The sequence below is a fragment of the Orbicella franksi genome, chromosome 3 (genome assembly GCF_964199315.1).
Source record: "Orbicella franksi chromosome 3, jaOrbFran1.1, whole genome shotgun sequence".
Taxonomy (NCBI): Eukaryota; Metazoa; Cnidaria; class Anthozoa; order Scleractinia; family Merulinidae; genus Orbicella; species Orbicella franksi.
Window position 1 is genome coordinate 16,031,954 of NC_138147.1, and position 13,191 is coordinate 16,045,144.

General features: G+C 40.0%; 1 long non-coding RNA gene and 1 pseudogene across 1 annotated transcript; one reads left to right on the forward strand and one right to left on the reverse strand.

Annotated features, from left to right (window-relative positions):
• LOC145481539 (uncharacterized) lies at positions 1-635 on the forward strand (annotated as a pseudogene).
• Positions 636-8,024: 7,389 nt separating this feature from the next.
• On the reverse strand, positions 8,025-10,951 carry LOC145481543 (uncharacterized). Its single transcript, XR_014048654.1, has 2 exons — positions 8,592-10,951; positions 8,025-8,268 (listed from the first exon to the last, which is right to left on the reverse strand). It is a non-coding gene; the product is annotated as an uncharacterized LOC145481543 (long non-coding RNA).
• Between the last annotated feature and the right edge of the window lie 2,240 nt (positions 10,952-13,191).

A 13,191-nucleotide genomic window follows, 5' to 3' on the forward strand; every position in this document is an offset into this window, starting at 1 on the left:
AATGAGAAATAGTGAGAAAACAACTCCTGCAAAAAAAAACCCTGACCCAGGGTCACAGACATCACTAATAGACAACCTGACCCAGACATTTACTTCTAGCAAGATCTCGCCAGCTACAGCAGGCAAGATTGCCAAGCTGGTCGATAGCATGCTTGTGGGGGGCTTGTTGACGGAAACGGTCAAAGAACGAGCTAAAAGAGCACTCACCACCAGAAAACTGTAAATATCTATCAGTGACAACAGTGAACAAGGAGATTTGGGACTTGCTGTCCAGGAAAACTCACTCAGTAGATTTAGCTTTCCAGCGAGTTCAAGAACCCATATTACAGGGATTGTCAGCCTTGACAAATTTGGCAGGCAAACTGGTCAAGGATATAACCAATAGCAAGACACCAGATACTCGCCAGGTGCTCGACCACGTAATGGATAGTGTTGCATTGTTAGGCAATACTAACTGGAAGCTAAACATGAAGTGCCGAGAGCATATAAAGCCTTATCTAAATCCCCCCTACATACATCTGTGCAAGGAAGATATTAAACCTTCCACAAAATTGTTTGGAGATGACCTCTCAAAACATCTCAAGGATATGTCTGAGGCAAAAAACGCAGGACAACAAATGCAGAAGGCTCCCTAGAACCTCCATGTAAACAGGTAAGCAAATTTGGTCAAGTTGATGAATTTTCAGCTATTGTGAATACAGATTTTTTACCTCATTTAGTCTTGAATTTTCAAGCAGGTTGTGTAAAGGACCATATAGACAACTGGAGATCAGTAACTATTAACCTGGTTATTCTCAATGCCATTACGCATCATTGCATCGACCTTGAAGGTGGATGTAGACCTGTTTAGGCTACTAAACCCAGACAAATTACATTTTCTTCTGGGGAAAAAGAAATTATTAGTGCTGAAATAACAAAACTCCTAGGTAAAGGGGTCATAGAATTAACTGACCCCTTTAATGGAGGTTTCCTGTCCACAATTTTTGTGAGACCTAAAAACGATGGGAGTTACAGACTAATTCTTAATCTTAACCCTCTGAATAAATTTATCTCTTACTACCATTTTAAAATGGATACCATCCAAACTGCCCTCAAACTGATGCGACCAGGATGCTTCATGGCATCAGTCAATCTTTAAGATGCATATTACTCAATTCCCATTGCCGCAGAGGATTGACAACTCCTTGAATTCTAAGACAGGGAAATTATTTCCATTTTACTTGTCTCCCAAATGGGCTTGCATCTGCCCCAAGATAATCCACTGAAGTGCTTTAACCCATTTTTTACCAATCTCAGAGCTCAAGGTCATTTTTGCATGGGATATAGTTATGCAGCCTGTGAGGAAAACATTGTTCAGACAGTCAATATGTTTCTTAAGTTGGGGTTTGTCATCCGCCCCACAAAATCAGTGTTGGTACCCACACAAGAGGTCGGGTTTCTTGAGTTTCTTTTGAATAGCGTATCAATGAAAATAGAACAGGACCAAGCCACTGGTGTACTTGTAGTTTCCATTTGGCAGACTCAACCCTGGTTCAGGACTCTGCTTCATCTGATAGTGGACTATCCCCTCCGTCTTCCAAAGTCAAATCAACTACTAATGCAACCTCACAACAGTGCACTTCACCCTCTTCGGAAACAATTAAAACTGATGGTCTGCAAGCTCTTCGGAACAAGTCTCTAGCATAAACATGTTTCAGACAAAGCTGCTGAAATCATCCTCAAGTCTTGGTCAGCAGGAACACAAAGGCAGTACAAGCCGTACATCACACAATGGATTGACTTTTGTAGTAAACGGGAGAGTGATCCCTATGACCCGCCTTTAACAGTAGTTTTGGATTTTCTTGTCACTCTACATAACAAAGGACTGTCTTACACCTCCACCAATACTGCCCAGAGTGCCGTTTCAGCACTACTTAGCAACAGCTAAGTAGCAAATTACTGCGGGTCCAGCAATCAATATCAATCTGCGATTGATATCGATTGTTATCTATTTATATTGATTATCAGTTTATCGATTGACTACACCTGGTGAATAGTGAATGAACAAACACTGTAACATGTACAACCACCTCTCTCAAATAACATTAAATATAATTCATTCAAAACACATCCAGTATCATAAATTTTTCATACCACGGAATACACTGAATTCATAAATGGTGGCGGCTCAGATAAGCCTCGGTACAAGAACATGAAAACAAGGCGGGTGAGGATACAATGTTATTTTCAAAAGGGCTACAGAGAGAATGAACATATTTTCAGCACCGGTTTTGCTCACTGAAAATGATATTCCTGGGGCCAGCCTTGGGGGACGAAAGCCAGCAGAGCTAAAAAAGCAGATCTTGAGTTCTGGCTATGATGTAGAGGAGATTCTTGTAAAGGTCTTCACGTAAAAGCACAGCTTGTGAAGCGGTGTGTTCAAAGATCTGACAATTTCATGTAATTATCATGCTTATAGTTAATGTTTAATTTTCTATTATTTTGCTGGGAATGTAGATTTTTAGGATTAAATGTAACATTCTTTTAGGCAAACGTTTCCCCTCAAGGAAAGCTGCCGTGTTATGTTACCAAATTAAAGCTAAATTTATATAATATGGTCATGACGTTTTGTTCCATCTTTTACCATTGTTGAGGAGTATATTGCAAGTGGCAGAGACAAATATATTGTAAACCCCGATCCCAACCAAATCTACACCACAAGAAACAGAAGGGAATGCTCCGTCTCAATTCCAAAGTACTCATCCAAGATTTGGAATGTTACTGGAATAAAGTACCAAACTTCTGGCTGGGGTAAAGGTCTTGAAAAATTGCCTTTGTTTACTAAGGCTGACATGAAAAAGCACATTGAAAATTCTGGCAAAAAGGTGGGAAGTGTGGAACATCATTCAGTTCCCACAAGTTTGAAACCTGTGAAAACTATCCTTGAAGATGAATATTTGAAGGATATTGAAACAAATGAAGATGAACATTGCTTCTATTTTAAATGTATATGTTATCACAGCTATAAGAACCATGAAACTCCTTATATGATAGAAGTTGCTCTTTGCATTATATCAGGAAATGTGATGGATGCCACCTGTATATGTGCTGTGGGTAAAGTTGGCTATTGTAACCATACATTGGCACTCATGTTGAAAATTTGCAAATACTCCTTGTTTGAGAGCAAAACAACTAAAGATCTAAATGATGAATCTGATGAAAATCCAGCTCTCGCATGTACATCAAAGTTACAACGCCGACATAAGAGAGGTCAAGGTGATTCCATTCATCCCCGGCCAGCGATGGACTTAATTGTCACAAAAATTAGGCCTGATGATAAGAAATCTGACAAAGCTGTCTGCTGTCAACTTTTTGAGGCCTGCAAAATAACAAAGCATGATTTAATAGTTGAAGAGAGGTTTAAAAAGTCCATTGCAGCTATCAAACCTAAAATGGGAATTGCTACACTTGCCTCAAACACACCCAGTGAAACAGTGCAAACCAAATTTGGTAGCAGCCTGGTTGGGTCTATAAACAGTTATCAGTTATCATATACTGAGGCCAACTTTCCTGTGTATGTTAATAAAAGTTCCATTCCAAGATGTCCTGATTCAAATTTGGATATAAACAGCTACCCAAGATTTCCCCTTAAAAATGCTGAGCATTGATTATTCCCAGACAATCTTACTAGTGAGGAAAGAACATTTTTATCTTCAGTTAAAGTTGATGAGGATGAACTGAACAAAATTGAACAGGAAACAAGGGAACAGGTGAGTAGTTAAAGATGGAAGGAAGAAAGAAAGTTCAGGTTCACAACCTCAAGGGTCCATTTGATTTCCAGCAGGCAAAGAAATCATGATAATTTTGCTTAAGAATGATGCATCCAAAGAGGTTTGTAAGTAGACGTACAGCACATGGAAGAAAATATGAAGGAGCAGCAATTCTTGAGTATCAAAACCTTATGAATGCAAGCAAAACACCAGTAGTAGTGCTAAAGTGTGGACTTGTGGTTTCAAAAGAAATTCCAGTCTTTGCAGCTACTCCCGATGGGAAAGTTATTGATTTTGGATGTAGTCAGCCATTTGGTATTTTAGAAGTTAAGTGCCCATCAACAAAATCTACTGTTACCCCACTTGATGCTTGTGCTGATCCCAAATTTTTTTGTCAGCAAATGGGTGACCACTGTTGTTTAAAAACTGATCTTGAGTACTATGCTCAAGTACAAGGCCAAATGGCAGTGACTGGTGCTTCTTGGTGTGACTTTGTTGTGTATACATTTAAAGGAATGTCAATTCACAGAATTTCATTTGATCAGGAATTCTGGGATAACATTAGTCAAAGACTCAAGTTATATTATTTCCAACATTTTCTAACCTTTGCTATACAAGAATACAAAGCCCAGGATAATAATCCAAGGCCAACAAGATTGTAATCCCTAATAGTGGACTGTTCAACTTTCTTTAAATTACAGTACCTGTTATTAATGTACAATAGTGTTTACTTTTTATAGCTTGTCAATGCCCTTTCCAGGCAAACTGCAGCATATTTACTTTCTTGCAACTAAGGGTAGTTTAATATATTGCTAAGGGGGGATGTTAAGAGACACACCAACTGGTAAAAGATCTTGAATGGTGAGACCTTTGTCAGCCACAATTGAGTCATTGGCTAGAAAAGGAAGGTCTAAGAATCCACTTCTCTGAGTTATTTCTCAGTCAGATATACTGCCAGTATAGAGCTGACTTATAAATGAAATATGTCCAGCGGGGGAAATGGCAATCAACCCTCTAAGTGTTGTGTGGTTCTTGTAGCTGCTGAAGAGTCTACTGTTTAACTGTAAACTACTCAACATCTGACACTTGATCTCAGCGCAATCTATTGTAGCCCTCTCGTATTAGGATATTTGTTTTTGAAGTCTTGAGGCATGTTATCCCAGGGCTCAAAATTAACTTTTTCGTTCGGGAGCCAGCTGGCGACTAATGGAAAAATTTTGGTCGCCAGATCGTAAATTTTGGTCGCAAACTTATTTTATAAATAACTTACACAAGAACACGATTTTATACGTTACTTTGCATGCAAGAAAAGTCACAATTGAAGAACGAAAACAATTAGAAACAACACGAGTAACACTTAGTTATAAAGCTACCGTTGTTCTCAGGTGATATGTCTCTGGTCCGAAGGTGATGGTTGTCTCCATAGTCATTCTAAATGAAGCGAAGCATAAAACGTTTTAAGTCCGTGGTTTTTATTGTGAGACAAACACAGGTCCTTGCATATTTTCCCTTTGCTACTTCTTCGAAATGCCGTTCTTTATTTTTGACTTGCTTTCCTCAAAGGATTCAAAGTGCAGATTAACCTTTTGGCTGAATCTTCATTCCCCGCACGTAAAAACTCACGTAATTCCTTCAACTGATTGGTATCTGCCGCCATTTTCGCGGCAAATGAAAAACACATGGTGTTGAAGTGCGCCTGCGATCCCAGTTTCGGAAGAAACCGCTGAAACAATATGGCGCGCCGTGAACGCAGTATCCGATTATCTTGTAATATTCAGACATTATTTCACTGGGAACGGAAAGGTGAGTTGTATACTAGCTACCATATCCAATTGATTTCCTAGTATAAAGGTTTAAAAACAAAAGTCGTGTCATGGTTTTTTTTAGTTATCGGACAAAACGCGAGTCGCCAGCTGGCGACCAGTTCTGAAAATTTAGTTGCCAGTGCTCAATTTTTGGTCGCATTGGCGACCAGTGAGTCGCAATTTCAAGCCCTGTATCCACTACTTTTTGGGATGGCCAGATGTTCAACTCCAAACCTCAGATACATAAAGTTGACCCAGGAAATTATGATCCTGCTGACAGTAGATTGAGATATGTTGTACAAGTGTCCCAGATGACGTTCTGCAAATCCCTGCCTAAACGTACACATGACTAGGAAGAATTCCTCCTTAGAGTTCAGTTTTCTAGGCCTGCCTAAGGCTGGTCCAGCATGAGATTGAGTATCTGTTTCATAATATTTAGGGTCAACATCACTGCTAACAGAACTCCAAAATCGGATGTTCTCCCCATTTTCTCCCAGATTTAAGTATGTATATGTCACCATGAAAACTTTATATGAAGGAAAGCCGGTATAAAATACAATGTATTCATTATTCATTGTTGGGGGGGGGGAGTTCATTGAAAGAGTCATTGAAGTAAACACATTTTGCAGGTTAGGCTTGCTTTTCGCAGCAAGGGGGAAAAGAAATGACATCATCGAAAAGCAAATGCACACAAGACTGTTTAGTTTTTGGTTGTGATTCTGGATCATTCAATCAACAATAATGTGGTCTGTTTCGTTGGGATGCCAGATCACGTGCTACGTAACTGGAACAATTAATGTTCCCAAACACAACTTTTGAATCGTGTTGGCTTGGAGATGTTTACTGTGGGAAAAGCTTTATTTCATTGGCTACATTTGTCCTGGGATTTGTTGACTAGCTCCAGTGGAGACAAATAGTTCAGTTAGCCTTGGCTCTTACAGAGACGCTCCGCCGCCGCTGCCCCGCCCCCATGAAAAGTTCAGTCTGTATCCAGTTGAAATTGTTCGCAAAAGTACTCTAAAGCCATAAGAGTAAGCCTGGACCAAGGAACGGCAATAGAAATGTTGTCTACTTGTTGTCGCTGGTTGCTCAGAGTTTGCTTATGCTAAATCAGCTCCAATTGAAAATGTCAGCTAATATTCGTGCTTCCAGCTGAGAAAACTGTAAGTAAATTATACTTTTAGAAATTAGCTTTTGTGCTTAAACATGACCAGTTAATTTTAAAATGTTTAGCGTGAAGTTTGAAGCCAAATGCAATATTTAGTCCTTTTAAACCTGTGAGTCTACGGAAACTGCACTGTCACGCAACATATCAAGAAATCATGGTTTATCAGTCGAGAAGGCCTCAACTTGCCTACCACAAATACACAGGAAAATACTGGGCTCTGTCATTATGTTATATCTGTCCATAAAACTTCAGTTGTTGATGTAAATATGCTGATTTTAGCAGTAGACAGGAGTCAAAAGTAATGAAATCAGTCAAGTGTAAATTTTCTTCTGACAGTTGCAGACTGCGCGGCATGACATGCACAATGTTTACTAGAATTCATTTTCCACAGAAATTGTCGGGATTTTCAGCTGATCGAAGGAATTTCAATGTGACATAATTCAAATATGCAGTTGCAGAAAGTTCTGTCCGGCAACTGGAACTTCGTATGATTGTTGTATGATTGATTGATTGATTGTTCCTTATTCATCTGAGAATTTCGTGCATATACAGAAAGCGAATGTTTACCCACCTTACAATAAATGGGGTGTCAAAAATAAATATGGCAGCGAGTGTCTGAAAAACACTAAGACCTCAGGCCTAAGACTCCCTCTGAGTCTCAAAAACAAGTCAAAATTCGCCAAAAAACAACACCCAGTAAGAATAATGACACTAACAGCCACTGCACAAAAACACTCAACCTTTTGCTAGTGGAACCCAGTCTAAACGCCAAGTAGAAACCGTGTGACAAACGCTTTGCTCTCGTGGACAAATAAATAAATAAATAAATAAATAAATATCGCTGACGTTGACAAACTGTGGGAAATTCCACACAAAAACCCAACAGCGCCGCCAAAAATCAATACGCGACTTTGCTAAATTTTACAACATTCAAGGATCACACAAGGAATCCTTCAATTAAAAATTGTTCAACAGTAAATCTACAATCAAAATGGTGATTTACTTTCCCAAACCCATCGAATCCGGCACTTGGGTAGTGCATTTGAACGCAATTTTGGCTCAGGGGGCGAGAAAATGCCCGGGGGGTTGCGTGCCGAAGCTTCGAATTGAACGGCGCATTAGTCCAATTGGCCAGGCATTTTCAAGTCGCCTCTCAATCAAAAACTCTCCACCGGTGAAATTCTGGGCTGGGTGCAGTAGGTTTTCAAAATTAATTCGTCACCAGAGCGACACATTTACACTTGTTTGTCAATAGGTCGACTTTCGCAGCGACACGAGGTTGTAGCGAATCGATTCGGGTTGTAGCGAATCGATTCGATTTGTAGCAAATTTGTCACCCCTTAAACAACCGCACTCCAATGCACGAGCCTCTCTACATCTAAGCTCGTATATATCAAAAGCTGCAACTTGTAATACGCTGACATAAAAAATCTATTTTCACCACTTCATACCCACGCATGCTGGACGAGAGTGAAGCAGACACTGGCAGCCGACTAACTGATCACGCGGACATTGCATCGAAACAGCTGAAGGCGTCAAGGAACAGCTGAAAACAAAAGCACAAAGCTGCAGTCAGATGTTGAGTCTATTCTAAGTTAAGTTCCGCTGAAATGTTACTTCATAAAGATAATGCTAAGTCTTGTTTCCACTGACTGTTTCGGGCGCAAAATACCCAGTTATGAAATAAGATCGTCGTCGAAGGTACGAACGTAAACAGCCGTCGTCGAATGTAAGCTGAATGTCTTCAGCTGAAAATGCACATTTAAACATTTTAAGTCTCTTTTATAGACAACTAATTCCTTAGATCCTACCTGCTTGGACAATGGGGTTCAAAAACCACGCTTTAACCTCTAAAATTAACACACCTACCTCCAAACGATCATCCATGAACGACAACACGTGGAAGAATGCCCACTTGAGTGATGCTGTCAGCTGTCGTCGAAAGACGGCGACAGAGGAGAGACTGGGGAAAAAGTGGGTACGTGTAACGTAACTAAACTTGTCACGATCCAGGATCATGTCACGCTTACTTACCTCCTATAATTTCCTTGTAGTTTCCTTGTAGATTTCAATGAAATCTACGAGGAAACTACAAGTAAATTATTTCAATTAAATCTACTACGTTTAAGTCTAAAAATTATCGAAGCGACTTTCAACTGCACAGCTTCGAGTCTTCGACAACTGGGAATGAAAATCTTCGGAAACTACGGAAATCCAGCGGAAATGTAAGGAAACTTTTGGACTCTAACTTTCTTTTATATTCTTCCCTTGTAGTACTGGCCTTGAAGAACACCTACTAGCTCTGCTAGCTGAAATATTAACCAACAAATACGTGCCTTTTTTTCTCATTCCCTTGCAATCAGTTAATTTTACTAAGAAAATGACAAAGTACGACTAGGGTAAACGTGGCTCTCCGGGAGTCATGAAACCATCGTCATCGTCATTATTATCCTGTCCGAGTCAAGAAGCCATAAAACAAGGTCTCTGCAAAGATTATCTCCCGGGAATTGTCTTTCTCGCCGGGCTTTCCCTTACATCTATCTATCCGCTACGCCACTGGTGGCCAAAGATGAAGCGTTCTTGACGTTTCTAGGCTGCGTTGTAGGCGTATTGCGGAAGGGGAAACGAAGAGGCGAGAAACGCGAGGAAGAACACAAGCGTCCCAAACTCACGATTCCAGGGATCGGCGATCAAATATTAATGATTTATGTACGCGTATCGAGTGAGACGTGACCACCTAACGTGCGGGGTGTTGTGTTACACTATTTGAGCGCTCTAAAATGGCATTGTATATACAGTGGAACCCCGTTAATACGGACACCAAGGGGACATGCCAAAATGTCCGTATTAACGGGGTGTCCGTATTAACCGGGGTGCTCGGAAAAAAAGTCACGGACACGCGTTTTATCGATACAAACACTAAGGCCGACACTTCTACGGCAACAAAACGTTTTAATTGTACTGTAAATTACAAATCATTAACTGTATCACTCTCGGTGAAATTTTGCCTTTGCAACCAGAGCCGGGAAATGGTGAGGACAAAAACGCAGTCGCCGTGCTAAAGGAAAGTCGAGTTATCGGCCACATTCCATATCACCTCGCAAACACCAAAAACCGCACTCGTATAGTCACCCATTTTATTTCAAAGCCTACTAATCGAGGATCAGTTGAAGTATGTGGAAAAGCAGTTAATCGGGTTGGAGGCCTTGGTATGAAAATACCGTGGTTTATATTTTTGATGGTCCTAGGAAGCACGTGGATTTACTTGAACAATTAATAGACGTTGGCAACAACCCAGCAATACGAACGGAGGCCGATGCTGATAGTGGCAAGCATAAGACGTCAAAGAGGAAGAAGGCTACAAGCAAGGAGTGTAGCAAAAGACCAAGAAAGTGAAACTTTTGTGTAAGTGTATCAGGCAGAAAACTTTATATGAGGACTGCAGACTGGGTAATGCACCGGAAGAAATAACTGGTCAAATGCGTCATGCTATTTTGACACTGTTTCATTTAATAATAAAATTGTATTAACCTGCCGAAATCTGTCATAATTTGACCAGGGTACAAAATCTCTAATTAGCACATAATCATGACAATGACAATGGACAATGCACAGATACAAACAGTGTCCGTAAAGCGGGGTTGACGATGTATAACAGTTTGTCGCTCGGGACACAGAAAAGTGTCCGTTGTCCGTATTAACGGGTGTCCGTAATAAGCGGGTTAACTTTAGAAAAAAGATATGAGCTTTTCGTCGGGGAAAACGAAACTGTCCGTAATATCGGGGTGTCCGTATTAAGCGGGTGTCCGTAGAGCGGGGTTCCACTGTAGTTTAAAATAACGAAGAATAAAGAAGCACAACGAAATAAAATGTTACTATTTTTAAATAAAATAAAACTGGTAGTAATCAGAGATTATGAGAGTGCGTTCTACGCTCTCACTTTAATATATAAAAACCGTAAATAAATGATTTCACTAGCTGACTTTCAACCTTTGACTATTGCCACTATTTTTAAATAAAATAAAACAAATATACCCGCCTTGGCTGGCTTCCGCTGTCCATTTGGCCTATTTTATCGTTTTGGGGGTTTCTGAGGTGTTTGTAGCGGCTTTCTATACACTTCGTCTTTTATTTTTTTATTTTTTTTTTCTAAAGTAACATTTTATTTCGTTGCGCTTTTTTATCCTTCGTTATTTTAAACTCCATACAATGTCTTTTAGAGCGCTCAAATTCTCAATGACCCAAAGTGAAACACAACACTGCGGTCACGTCCCACTCGATACCCATATATAAAATATTTGATCGATTCTTCGAATCGTGACTTTGGGACGCTTGTGGCAAGAAGGGAAAAAACAAGTTCCTCCTAACGAATTTTACGTCGTACCCTTAAAACGATGGGTTTCTGATTTATTTTGGCCATTTACGCTGTTAGAAATCGGATAATGAGTTGCTTGTTAAATAATTTGGCATGAAAGATTAAAAGTAACGTCAATCTCTACGGCTTTGTGAAATATTTCTTTGAGACCAAGTGAAAATAAAGCATGTAACGCTTGTTGTTGTTGTTGTTGTTGTTGTTGTTATTGTCAATATCGACGTTTCGATGCATCAAGCATCATTCTCAAGATTGACTTCGTTAATGTCAATCAGAGGATCAAAGTCGTTATTTTAGGTTATACCAGCAAATTGTTCACTACCAGCCTTTGACACTTATTTTGAGTTTGAAGTGCCTGAAATGTGCAAGAATGCTTACACTTTAAGTGTTGTTCATTGTAAGAAACATATCAAACACAAGAGATTGTGTTTTACCATAATTCGAAACACCGAAAAGAGAGTCAGTGCATAGCGGACAATTTTTGCTAAACGTTGAGGTGTTTAGAAATGTGGTAGAACACTGTCTCACACGTTTCATGTAGGGTCTTCGTCGAAATTTGAGATGCGGAGAAAATGGAGAAATGAAATCGTCAAAATCTATACTTAATTAAGATCTGATAACATCCAAACATGCACCTTTACGAGTCTGATATCGACTGGATCTAAAGCTAGTGACATTGCGCGCGTATGTAAAACACAAATACGGTCACAGGTGTATATCACATTTTATATGATTATCCTTTAACCATAAGGTATTTTTCTCGGAATTATGGTCGGCGGGGGGGGGGGGGGATGGGACAGAGATGGCACATGCTTTGGCTTAATATGAGCTACTATGGCTACTGAACTTTTCCATGGACACCGGAGATTGTGGTGCACTTTTGACTTCAAATCGTTCTTAGTCGGAGGAATGAGTAAAAAAATCAGACCAACAACTTAAATACAAAAAAGAAAATACAGTTCTCCACCTGCTATAGGCTTTCTCTTTAAAGCTTTCTTACCTGAAGCTGTTAGTACTATCAACAAACGGTTGCTTAGAATTTTTCTTTTGAATTTTTTTTTTCTTTTGGAACGTATGCTCCATATGCTTTTTTTTGTCTGTTTGTTTGTTTCTTATCATTATTATTTCATTTCCAATCTCTTCTCCTTGCTGTGAGAATCAGTCTCCGGTTATTACTTACTGTAGCTCAAGACTAAATCATTGATCGAAGTCTCATTGTCGAAGTTAACCAAAGATCGGCACTACTCACTGGTCCCTAGCGGCGAGTTTGTCTTTTTCACCGGAATTTCAGCGGTTAGCTTCAGGATGGCCCTCGTAGCTGTTAGGCTAGACCATCCGCTTGGGCTAAACTGACCAGCCGCTGTTCGGGAGAGGACCCCTCGTTTCTCCCCCCTCTTCTCAGGGAGGAACGAAGAGCCGCCTCGAGAGGGTGGCGGAAATGAACCAAAAACGAAACTTTGGTCTTCTTCTATTAGTTAGAACATGTAGTCATTCAGTGTGGCTAGTTTCACTATTTGTTTTGGTTGACGTTTGGAGAAACCTGTTTATACCAATAGCCTAACCCAAGAGAAAATCAAGGTAATAGAGTTAATTCCCTGCCCAAACAATAAAATATAATTAAAAGGGCAGAGAAATAAACAGCCAAATGAACCCAGAGCATACGAACGTCCGAACACAACGCAATCGAATAAACAGATGGAAACGGCAGGCAAGGACGACAGCAACGCCATGAACAACGTCGACTAAAAAACTACTTTATATTCAATTTACGAATCTCGCAAGCATGTAGAACCACTCTGTATATCACTGTCAGAGCTATCCCAAACTGAATATGAATGACAGCTTCAAACTTCGAAAAATAAATTTAAGAATTGGTCTTGGAAGTTCATGGTCTCTAGAATACGCAGAATGTGGTCCTTACACGTTGTTGCTTTGTGGAGAATAGGAAAGAAATGTGTCAAGAATTATTACGCACGTGCACAGCCATTACACTCACGCCGTTGCCGTTGCAGTTGTTGTTTAAACTCCCTAAAGCCGGATGAACGGCAGAGGAATGAAAAGTCAAACGAACACGGAGCAAACGAAAGGCCAGCCGAA